Source organism: Bidens hawaiensis, unplaced genomic scaffold, assembly GCF_021521415.1.
Source record: "Bidens hawaiensis isolate Kalapana, Puna unplaced genomic scaffold, B.hawaiensis_p1.1 tig00014463_1, whole genome shotgun sequence".
NCBI classification, from domain to species: domain Eukaryota; kingdom Viridiplantae; phylum Streptophyta; class Magnoliopsida; order Asterales; family Asteraceae; genus Bidens; species Bidens hawaiensis.
The window spans coordinates 90,176-100,667 of NW_027492258.1; positions in this window are offsets into that span (position 1 = coordinate 90,176).

The window sequence follows — 10,492 nt, forward strand, 5'->3', positions numbered from 1 at the left end:
TTTTTAATTGATAAAGTGCCAATCAAAAGTTTGTTTATTGGGTTATAATTTAAAAAAAAAAAGTTCACATATCTTGTTCTTCATTTATTTTATGTTTTGTAATTGAAGAAGATCTAGGCCAACACCTAACACGACCTTGTCTAAGCCGATTCTTTTGCAAGATCCTTTTATGTTATCATTAATAACAGTTCCTCAACAATGTTTGACATATGACAACAAACGCCACATGGTTCAAGCGCTCTTCAATGCCTAGATCATGTACGATGACTATACTCCTTGTGCTTGCAAGTTTAACCACATGCGTCTTTAAAGCCCACACCGAGTGGTTGGACCTCGTAATCATCAAGTAATGCAAGGCAGCACGGCTTTTTTTCTCTATGCCCCATCTACGTACGAACTTCGTGACTCAGCATGGCTTGTTAGCATACGCTTGGTGATACAACTTGTTAGTTTAAAATAAAACTGATTGACCATGTACATTAATTTATGGCATCAACAAGTTGTGAGGATTATTGTTTTCTACAACTACAAAAAACGCACCGTGGTAAAATTGTAACAGAGTAAAAATTGCAACAATAGTAAAATAAAGAAGATGCATCAAGTAGTAAGTTTTGTGAAAACTAATAATGATATTTCTTTAAAAAAAATTACAATACACAGAAATGAAATACATAACTTATAGTAAAAACCAAAAAACCACCACTACTTCTTCCATGACTCAAACCATGCCAACAGCCACTCTGTTGGAAGGCAGAACTTGCAACTGTTGTTAGACCAAGTCTTCTGTTCCGTTTTGAGTCAATCTGACCAGTCCGACTCCAGTTTACTATCCACATGAACTTCATCATTCTTTTGAACATTAAGAACCTCATTATCTCCTTTCTCTAAAAGATTTACATCGTCAACTTCACCTTTTGGAAAACTAATATTAACATGATCCGCCTTCGTTATCGTTGATACATTAACATGGTCATGAACTGTATCCTCACCACTCAATACTTGATCATTATTCTTTTCATCTTTATTAGAAAGATGGTTATGGTGATCAACACCCTCTGGTAAAGCAAACTTAAAAGTAGAAGCACATACAATGGGAAAACTCTTGTTGCTGTCAATATCCCCTCCCTCTTTTGTTGTGATAACCAGGATAATGCCTTTTAATGAAAGCCAGTTTCCTCTTCAAAGTAAGACCAGCATTAGCAGCCAGCAAAACAATATTCCAACTGTCATATGGAGGGTCTTCTCTTTGAGTCAAATGCACTTCACCACCTTTAGTCAACATCTTGCTAGCACTTTTAAAGTAAGCTTCTACCAACTCCTTATGCATCCTGCATGTCAAATACACATACATAATAATACAAAAACCAACCGGTCAAGCTATAGCTACATCATCTCCATATGATTTCACATTCCTAAACAGTCAAACAACCGCTTTGAGAAAAAAAAATGTAGTCAAAGTTTGAAAATTCTTGGTGAGATGGTCGTTTGAACAACATCAGGCACTCTGACCATAGGAGGGTCTAACTTTGAAAACTAATGGCCAGAAACTGTCATTCAACCAGTATTCACACGGCCATTATGACCATTAACAATCAAACATTGAAATTTACTTAAAACGCTCATTTGACCGTTATCCAAACAACCGTTTGAAATGGTGTGACTATAGATGTCAAATGGTGCGTATATAGATGGTCCCAAAACCAATTCATTCATTTGAGATCGATCGGGCAAATCTTATATTTGTGGTCATGTGGTGTATGATCTTACTCAATTAACTCCGGGTCTCGTTCGCAAAAACCATCATAATGACCAGCATGTGGAAAGTTGAAGATAATGACGTCAAACTTCATGTGCTTGAGAGTGGGATGAGTGTGCATGGTGTAGACATCAACATTATGCAACAATAAACAGCCTAAGTTGTCCAGATCATCAAGGTGCTGTGTGCTCATCCAATGCATAGGTGATAGCCAGCCTATAATATGTATGATATATATCATGTGATCACAATTCAAAGCATGACTAACGACTTAAATCCTTAATTAAACGATACTTATATAAGAAGTGACAAATATTGTACGTAGCTTACTTCTACTGAGGTAAGATGTAGCAACCAAGTTTTCGCCCGGGCGAAAAGCTCGGGCTAAACAAGCTGAAAATGAGAAATCACCTTCGCCCACAAGTAATATCTTCTGAGAACTGTAATAACCAATCCGTCTCTCTTTTACTTCTGATATGTTCATGTCTCTATCTCTTAACCAACCACACACATAATTTGGATGTGGTGTTACTTATACAAGTGTCTATATATGTAAGCAGAATTTAAATTGAAGGTAGATGTAGTGTCACACCCCGATCAAAGTCGGCGGAACATGCCGGGGTGCAACGTGAGTGGACAAATACACAAGACACTATTTAAAGTGACAATATTTATTTAACTCATTTTATTTCAACAAATCAAATAATCAACACGTCTCGTCCACACAAACAAGTTGAATACAAGTAACAATTATATTGTTCGTTTTACTAATATCCTAATGGTCTTGGTAACGTTTTCGTCAAGTCCTCGAGTCAACAAAAGTCAAACCTGTAACATTTCATAAAATAAAGTTTGTCAACACAAGGTTGGTGAGCAATTCATAAGTTTGAGCAATATAAATATATAGTAATAAAAAGCCACAAAACCTGTATACAAAACAATAAATAAAAGCAACAACTTGGATAAATTGACAATCGCTAGTAGAATTACGTTAGCGCCACCTAGCTACAAGGGGTTGCCAAATAGTCTAGGATTTAATAGAATATCGTTAATTGCATTACGTTAACGACACCTTGCTACAAGGGGACGCCAAGTAGTCTAGGATTTATAGACTTCCACCAACCAAAAGCGATAAACACATAGACAAATAAGCATAGAACACCAAATCGAGCAATTATTCAAGTAAGGTATACAATCACGTTTGTGGGTTTAAGATTCAAGTAAATAAAGCATTTAGTTTGATAGGTATGAAATGTCACCCCAAAACGAAAGATGGAAAAGGGGGTATGAAAGTACTCACCTTGATTGATGAACCGAGAAATAAATAGATAAATAAATGAAGCTCGAATGGTAAACGAACAGATCCAACTTGAAACGATAAACACCTTAGCTAAAATAAATAATGTAATATATATTAATGAACTTGAAACCATAATGAAACTATATTGGAAACATGAACGATGAGGTTCGGTTATAAATCGGATTACCGATTTATTTGTTAATGATTATGGACTCGTACTTAATTGATAGTTTAAAATAAAATATTATTGTTTTATTGGACTTTTAAATAACTAAACCAATGTCAAAATAGAAACAAGACGGGCTTAAATTTAAGAGTTCGGTTTTATTAAAAAAAAAGAATACGTAATAAAGTTTATAATAATAATATTATTAAAAATAAGATAGTAATGACTTTAAAAATATGTTATATATGTATATATATATACATACATATATTGATATATAAGATAATAATAATAACAATAACTATTTCTAATAATACTAATATAGTATAATAATTATAACAATAATTATTGTTAATAATACTTCAGATAATAGTTAGAGAATAAAATCTTGGTATTAATTTTTAAGGTGTTGATGATAGAATTAGTAATAATAATAAGTGATATTTATAGTAAATAATGATACCATACTCGATGTTGGCTCGATTTCTAAACGAGCTCACAAAATAACTATATTAATATTATTGCTAGTAATTAATGATAAAATATGATTTTAATAGATAATAATAATATGACTTTTAATAATATTAATAACAACTTTTATATTTATAATAATAATGACAATAATTATAATATTATCAATTAATAAGCATAATAGTAAGTTATACAAAATAATACTAATAAAAATCTTTATATAGTAATGTTAGTATTAATAGTAATAAAGTTTTGTTAAGTATAAAAAAATAACATCGAAACCGGTCTAGGATGAGACCCGAACCCGTGACCTCTAGTTCAACAACATATGTACCAACCGACCAAACCAAAATAACAATTGTTAATTTAAACCCATAATAAAAATAACATATCCATTATCCGATCGTTTATCTTTTCCCCAAATTCAAAACAATACCAAAATCCATCCAACCCGTTTCAAAGTATACAACCAAATATATAACCGATTATTAACGATTTCAAACTTATAATCGATATATATATATAAAACGGCAGAAAATCGGCAAGGGAAAGAGGGAGGCGGTGCTGCTGCGTCGGAGGTCGGTGGTGGTGATGTCTGGGATGGTGGTGTTCGGTGGTGGTGTTGGCCGGCAAAGGTGGCTGCGGCGGCGGCCGGAATCGGTTCGCCGGAAAAAGGGTGTCGCCGGAAAACGGCTGAGAGAGGGTGACGGCTGGGAATGATAAGTTAGGGTTAGGGTTAGGGTTTTTAGGAATATATAGGTGGTATTTAGATGTTTAACTTTGGCCCCTCGAGTTCTAAATGTTTTATGAAAAGGGTACAGAACTTAAGAAATGTTAATATAGATTCGAAAATGACAAGTATTATTCCTTATGTTTTTCTTAACGACACTATAACATGACAAACATCGATTTATTGATGATCGAGGTCGATAATAACATTATATAATAATTATATAAGGTTCCAAAAATGTTGAATCGGTTTACAAAAATAAAAGCTTACAAAACTAATATAACTCGAGGCTCAAATTTGACGAATGTCACATGTAGCATTAATTTTTCGAGACCTCTTCAACTTCCATGAATGAATAAAAGTTACAACTTACAAGTTAGTGCATGCATCGAAAGTTAACAACTAGTAACTGCTCATATTCTATTGTAATACAGGATAATTCTAGAAGGCAAAAAAGGCAATAATTTCATTGGTTCCAATATAATTTTTCTTGAACCACTATGTATTATAAACAAGGCCCAACGTGCTGCTCAAAACGGAACCAACACGAGCCCAAGCAGAACATATAATTATACAAAAAGGTATAAAGAAATCACATGATTAACGGTACATTGGATCTAGAGTTGAGCCTAAGAGAGGTAAATATCTTCCTTAATCATCTCCATTATTATAACTTCCCGGAATCGCTTGTTATTGAATAACTTCTCGTTTCTACTCTTTCACAGGTTTCAAAAAGTGATAAGGAAAACCGCCCGTATTTTCTCTTGTTTCACGTTATTAGTCACCAGTGTCTCGCAAAGTCTAGCATATCCCTTGCGGAGGTAACGCCTATCGGGAATGGACTTTTTAAACAAAGACATACCAAATGTAAGGTCCCGTTCCCGGTAGCCCTACTTTAGCGTCGGATTTACTCTTAAACACAGTTCTTACAAATCAGAGTTAATTAAAACTTTTCGCGGAATATAAAACATCAACCATTCGTTACAAAACATTAAATCTTTTCTTTGATACCATAACACAAACATTATATTTAAAACATCTTTACTTCTATTTTTAGATGTAAGTCGTTCAATCCATGCCATGTGCCGTCCTCATGCCAACTCTATAATCAGCTCACCTGCGTGCATACTAAAAGTCAGCTACGCTGAGTGAGTTCTAATTAATCAAGCAACTTATCATACAACCACTACATGCAATATATACGTATCCGAAGACACGTAGTCCACTATCTGACCTGCTCACCTTACCACTTAACCTCTTATTTATCCCTACCACTTAACCACTTTAATAACGAATTAACGTCATGCCACTTTGCCACTTTAATAACGTATAACGTTATGCCACTTTGCTACTTTAATAACGAAGTCACGTATAGGCTTACCCTACCACGTACTACCGTCACGCCACTAACACTCTTACTAGATTCTTGTCACTTCTAACACACCCTACCTCTACTCGTCTACAACACACTTCATATCATTACATCATTTACATAATAAACAAGTCACATCATAGTATTCATACACACTAACAACCTCTTGGAAATCACCATCCAGCAATATCCGAAGATCGTTCACGCACCAACAAGCATTATATAATAACTACCTCGTATGACTTCTATAGCATACACTTACCACTTAAGGTAAGTGTATTCACACTTCACATCGAGTATGCACACAGCCTCGAAAACATAACAAGGACATGGGGCTAGAAACTCACCTGAACTCGGTTACTTCTTCTGCTACTGGTCATTCCTTCTCGAGCTGTGCGCATCTAACTGTTTAATAATTACAATATTAAGTACCGCTCTAGTCATTCTCATTGCTACTTAATTAGTCTTACGCGTCTAAGCCTGTTTTACTTCATTGAATCATTACCCGGTTAGTTAATCGTTACTCGTTGACCTTTAAGGTGTCATTCATTAATTAACAAAGTCCAAGGGCTATTATGTATGTATATCATTCTTTTCTAAGTCTAGGGACCACTTCTGTAATTCTGCCAATCTTCTAGTTCGTTATCCAGCCCTTAACGAATGTGGTTCTTAACGAATGAACTCATTCATTATAACGAACTGACTATATAACGAACTGGTCTTTAACAAACTGAACCCTTAATGAATTGGGGGTTCATTCGTCAGTTCTTTCTTAACGAACTACTTAACGAAATGGAGCTTCCTCGTTACTTATCCTTAACGGACGACTAAACGAACTGCTTATAGTTCGTTACTTCCTCCTAACGAAATGGATTAACGAATTACCTTCTAGTTCGTCAAGTCACCGCTAACAAACTAGGTTAGGTCAGAATGTCAGACTATTCTGACATCCTCGTACAAACATTCTCCGGCGCCGCCGTTGCCGGAATAACGGGATCTCGCCGGAAAAGCGAGATCTTGCTTATTTCACCATCATTTCATCGTTTTTCGTCCCGTTCGATCCAGATCTGAGCTAGGGTGATCCCTAAACTCATCTTAGGTTCGGTTTATACCCGAACCCACCCGGATCTCGTGACTTTAACGGTTTAACGGTGTCAGCTCGTCGTTTCGTGACTAAATCTAATGGGTTTGGGTTCATACAACAACATACTAATCTTACCTCGGGTTGAAAACCGATTCTCCTTCTTCTTCCTCTTGGTTTCGGCTAGAGAGATAGAAAGTAGGATGAGAGAGAGCTAATTGTGTGTTTTAGTGGTGTATGGAATATGTATAAAATGAAGGGATTTTGGCATAATGGAGGTATTTATATGATGGGTCATGGGCTTGAGCCCATGGCCTATCTTCCTTTCATTTTAACCCAAGTCCATTACCCATATTACCTAATCCAACACAAGCCCGACTCGTATTAACTCCTACTTCATTTAATTATTTCTCCGCTAACCCGAGTAAACTTTCTCACCAAAAAATAAATAATATAGATAATATTATTTTAGAAATTTCGGGATGTTACACCAAAGTCCATATTAATTTCGCCAAAGGGCATAATATCATAATATGATTAACCGATTCCCAGGGAGTATCTCACAGCGCTCACAACTCCAATAATTTGGTAATAGCAAACCCAAAACATTAACGCTTCTTTTGTCTGAATCCTATCAAGCTCCGCCCTCCAAGTATAATAATAGTTACGGAGTAATTTTTAAGGAAACCTAGTTGTTCCAAGGGAGCAACCATTGTGGCCGAACACCATCATATGTACTTTCCAAATCCGTCCTAACCTCTTTAATGCTAAAGGGTGCAATATCACTATTATATACGGATTTACCCACTTCTAGGTATCATTACAGTAAGTAATTCAGATTAGAATAATGTACCAAACAAGCAAACTACAAAATGTTATCCATAACATAAAAACGTTTAAAAGTTGCTTCAAGTATAATTTATATGGTCACAACGTGCCTTTTTAGTTTAATTAAGGGTTTTTCTAACCACACCGGAGGTGTGGTTAGAAAACCACTCAAACCGTCGCTTATAGCTTTATTCACGGCTTATAGGTGTTTTCTAAAAAGATGTGTTTTTTTGTCTTTTGTTTAACCACGGCTTATAGCTCTATATGTGGCATATGTGTTTTTTAAAAAAACGTGTTTTTTGTCTTTTTATGTTTAATGTATATTAGTGTTAATTTAATTAATTGATTATTTTGTTGTTTTATTAAAAAATTTATTGAATTTCTTTATCAAGAAGTACACCAATTATAACGAAGCAATGTCAATAAACGATATACACACACACACACACACACACAACCAATACAACAAATTTGTACAATTAATAACAAAATGTAGAAATCTATCTAAATGGCAACGTCACTGGTGTTAGCAGGCGATGCTTAAATCGTAGGATTATGTGACGATAAAAAACACAAAAAACCACCACCGCGTTCTGACCATGAAGCGAGCACATCGAGCATTAGGTGTGGTCGCGAGGACAACGACGACGTTGTACAATAAAAAACACGAAAACCACCACCATTACAACGAGTTTGTACAAATAATAACAAAATGTAGAAATATATATATAAAATGACAACGTCATTAACGTATTAACGAAAGATAATTAAATCTTAGGATTTACGTGACAATAAAAAGCACAAAAACCACCATCACATTCTGACCATTAAGCGAGCACATCGGGCGTCAGGCGTGGCCGCGAGGACGGCGATAGACTGGGATTCAGATGTAGGTTTGATAGCACGACGGCAACGATGCCATTCGTGACACTGCCATTAAGATAGATTTTATTATTATTTGTACAAACTCGTATGTATATATCGTTTATTTACATTGTTTCGTTATAATTTTTATAATTGTTGATAAATAAAATAAAACAAAATCTATTTTTAATAAAACAACAAAAAGAAAAACAATAAATAAAATAAATAAAACTAAATTAAAAGTAACATAAAATTAACATAAAAAAACAAAAAAAAACCTTTTTAGAAAATATCCTTATATGCTGCGAATAAAGCAATAAGCGGCCTCTGTTACGGTGTGAGGTATGGTTAGCAAGACCCTTAATTAAAAGAAAGTGACTGTTATAATTGATATAGTATTCTAGCTAGACTTGGTTGTTCATGTTTTAGCATCTAGACCATCAACGGTAGTCATTAGTAATTGGTCATTAATCTACCACCAACTTTGGTAACTTTTACATCAACATTCCTAATTGATCACGTGGGAACAAATGCCCTTTTCTTTTTTCCGTTTAAATAAAAAAAATACAAAGGAAATCTAACCCACTTATAAAGTAGCCAGAGTAAGAAAAGAAGATGTAAAAATGATTTGTATATCTCTTGATGTTTCATTACAATAACCACTTACCTATACGTACTAGTCAAGTACCAATATTAATTAACCACCTAATTTTTTAAAAACAAACCTACACACCTCTCTTAGAGACGCTCTCTAATACTACTTTAAAATCTACATCACGTCGGTGGTCACAGCGACCACCTCCAGGATCTCCGTGGCGAGGCTAACGGTGTTCTCTTATGCAAGAACCACCCAAGGCGGTCCAATTTTCCCTTTCGGTGCAACGCCTTTACCATAAATTTCCAGCCCAAATTTATGCAGCAACATTGACTTTTCTAGTAATGTTTGACAACTCAACATATGGCTGGACTTGGCATACACTACGTTATACCTTTTCTAGTAATATTTGTTAGTTTAAACTTATGGATCAATCATGCATGCATATGTTTGACATCAGCAAGTAGCACAACTGTACGTTTTATTCAGCATAAAAAACGTAACATTGTTAAAATTGTATTAACCGAAAACATGAAGAGCAGCAGTAGTAAAACTGGGATAGGGAGATGAATACAACAGTAGTGAGTTTTTGTGAAAATTGACAATGATTTTCCTTAAGAAAAATTACATATTCCATGAGTCAGCCGTTAACAACCACCTTGCAGGAAAGTAAAACTTGCAACTCTTGTTAGACCAAGTCACGTGTTCTATATCCATAACTTCATAATATTTTTGAAATCTGTCTCTAGAAGATTTAGATCTTCCACTTCATCTTCCGAATTCGTCAATACATTATCATAATAAGGAGCAAACTTAAAAGTAGAAGCACATTTTATAGGAAAAGATTTGTTGGTGTTAACACCTCCTCCTCCTCTTTTATTGTGATAACCAGGATAATCACTTTTATCAAAATCCACTTTATCCTTCAAGGTAAGACCAGCTTTAGCAGCCAACAAAACAATATTCCAACTGTCATACGGAGAGTCTTCTCTATGTGTCATATGGACCTCACCCCCTTTAGTCAACATCTTGCTTGCACTTTTAAAGTAAGCTTCTACCAACTCCTTATGCATCCTACATGTCAAACATAAATACATATAATAGTATACTATTAACTATATCATGCACAATGCTACAAAACAACCGTCCGGCATGTATCCAGACGGTTGTTTAAAATGATGTGAGATTAGATGTCAGATGGTGTTTGCGAGTTTTGTATGATCTTACTCGATTAATTCAACATCACTTTCACGTAAATGAGGATAATGACCAGCATGTGGGAAGTTGAAGATGATGATGTCAAACTTCATGTTCTTGAGAGTGGGATGA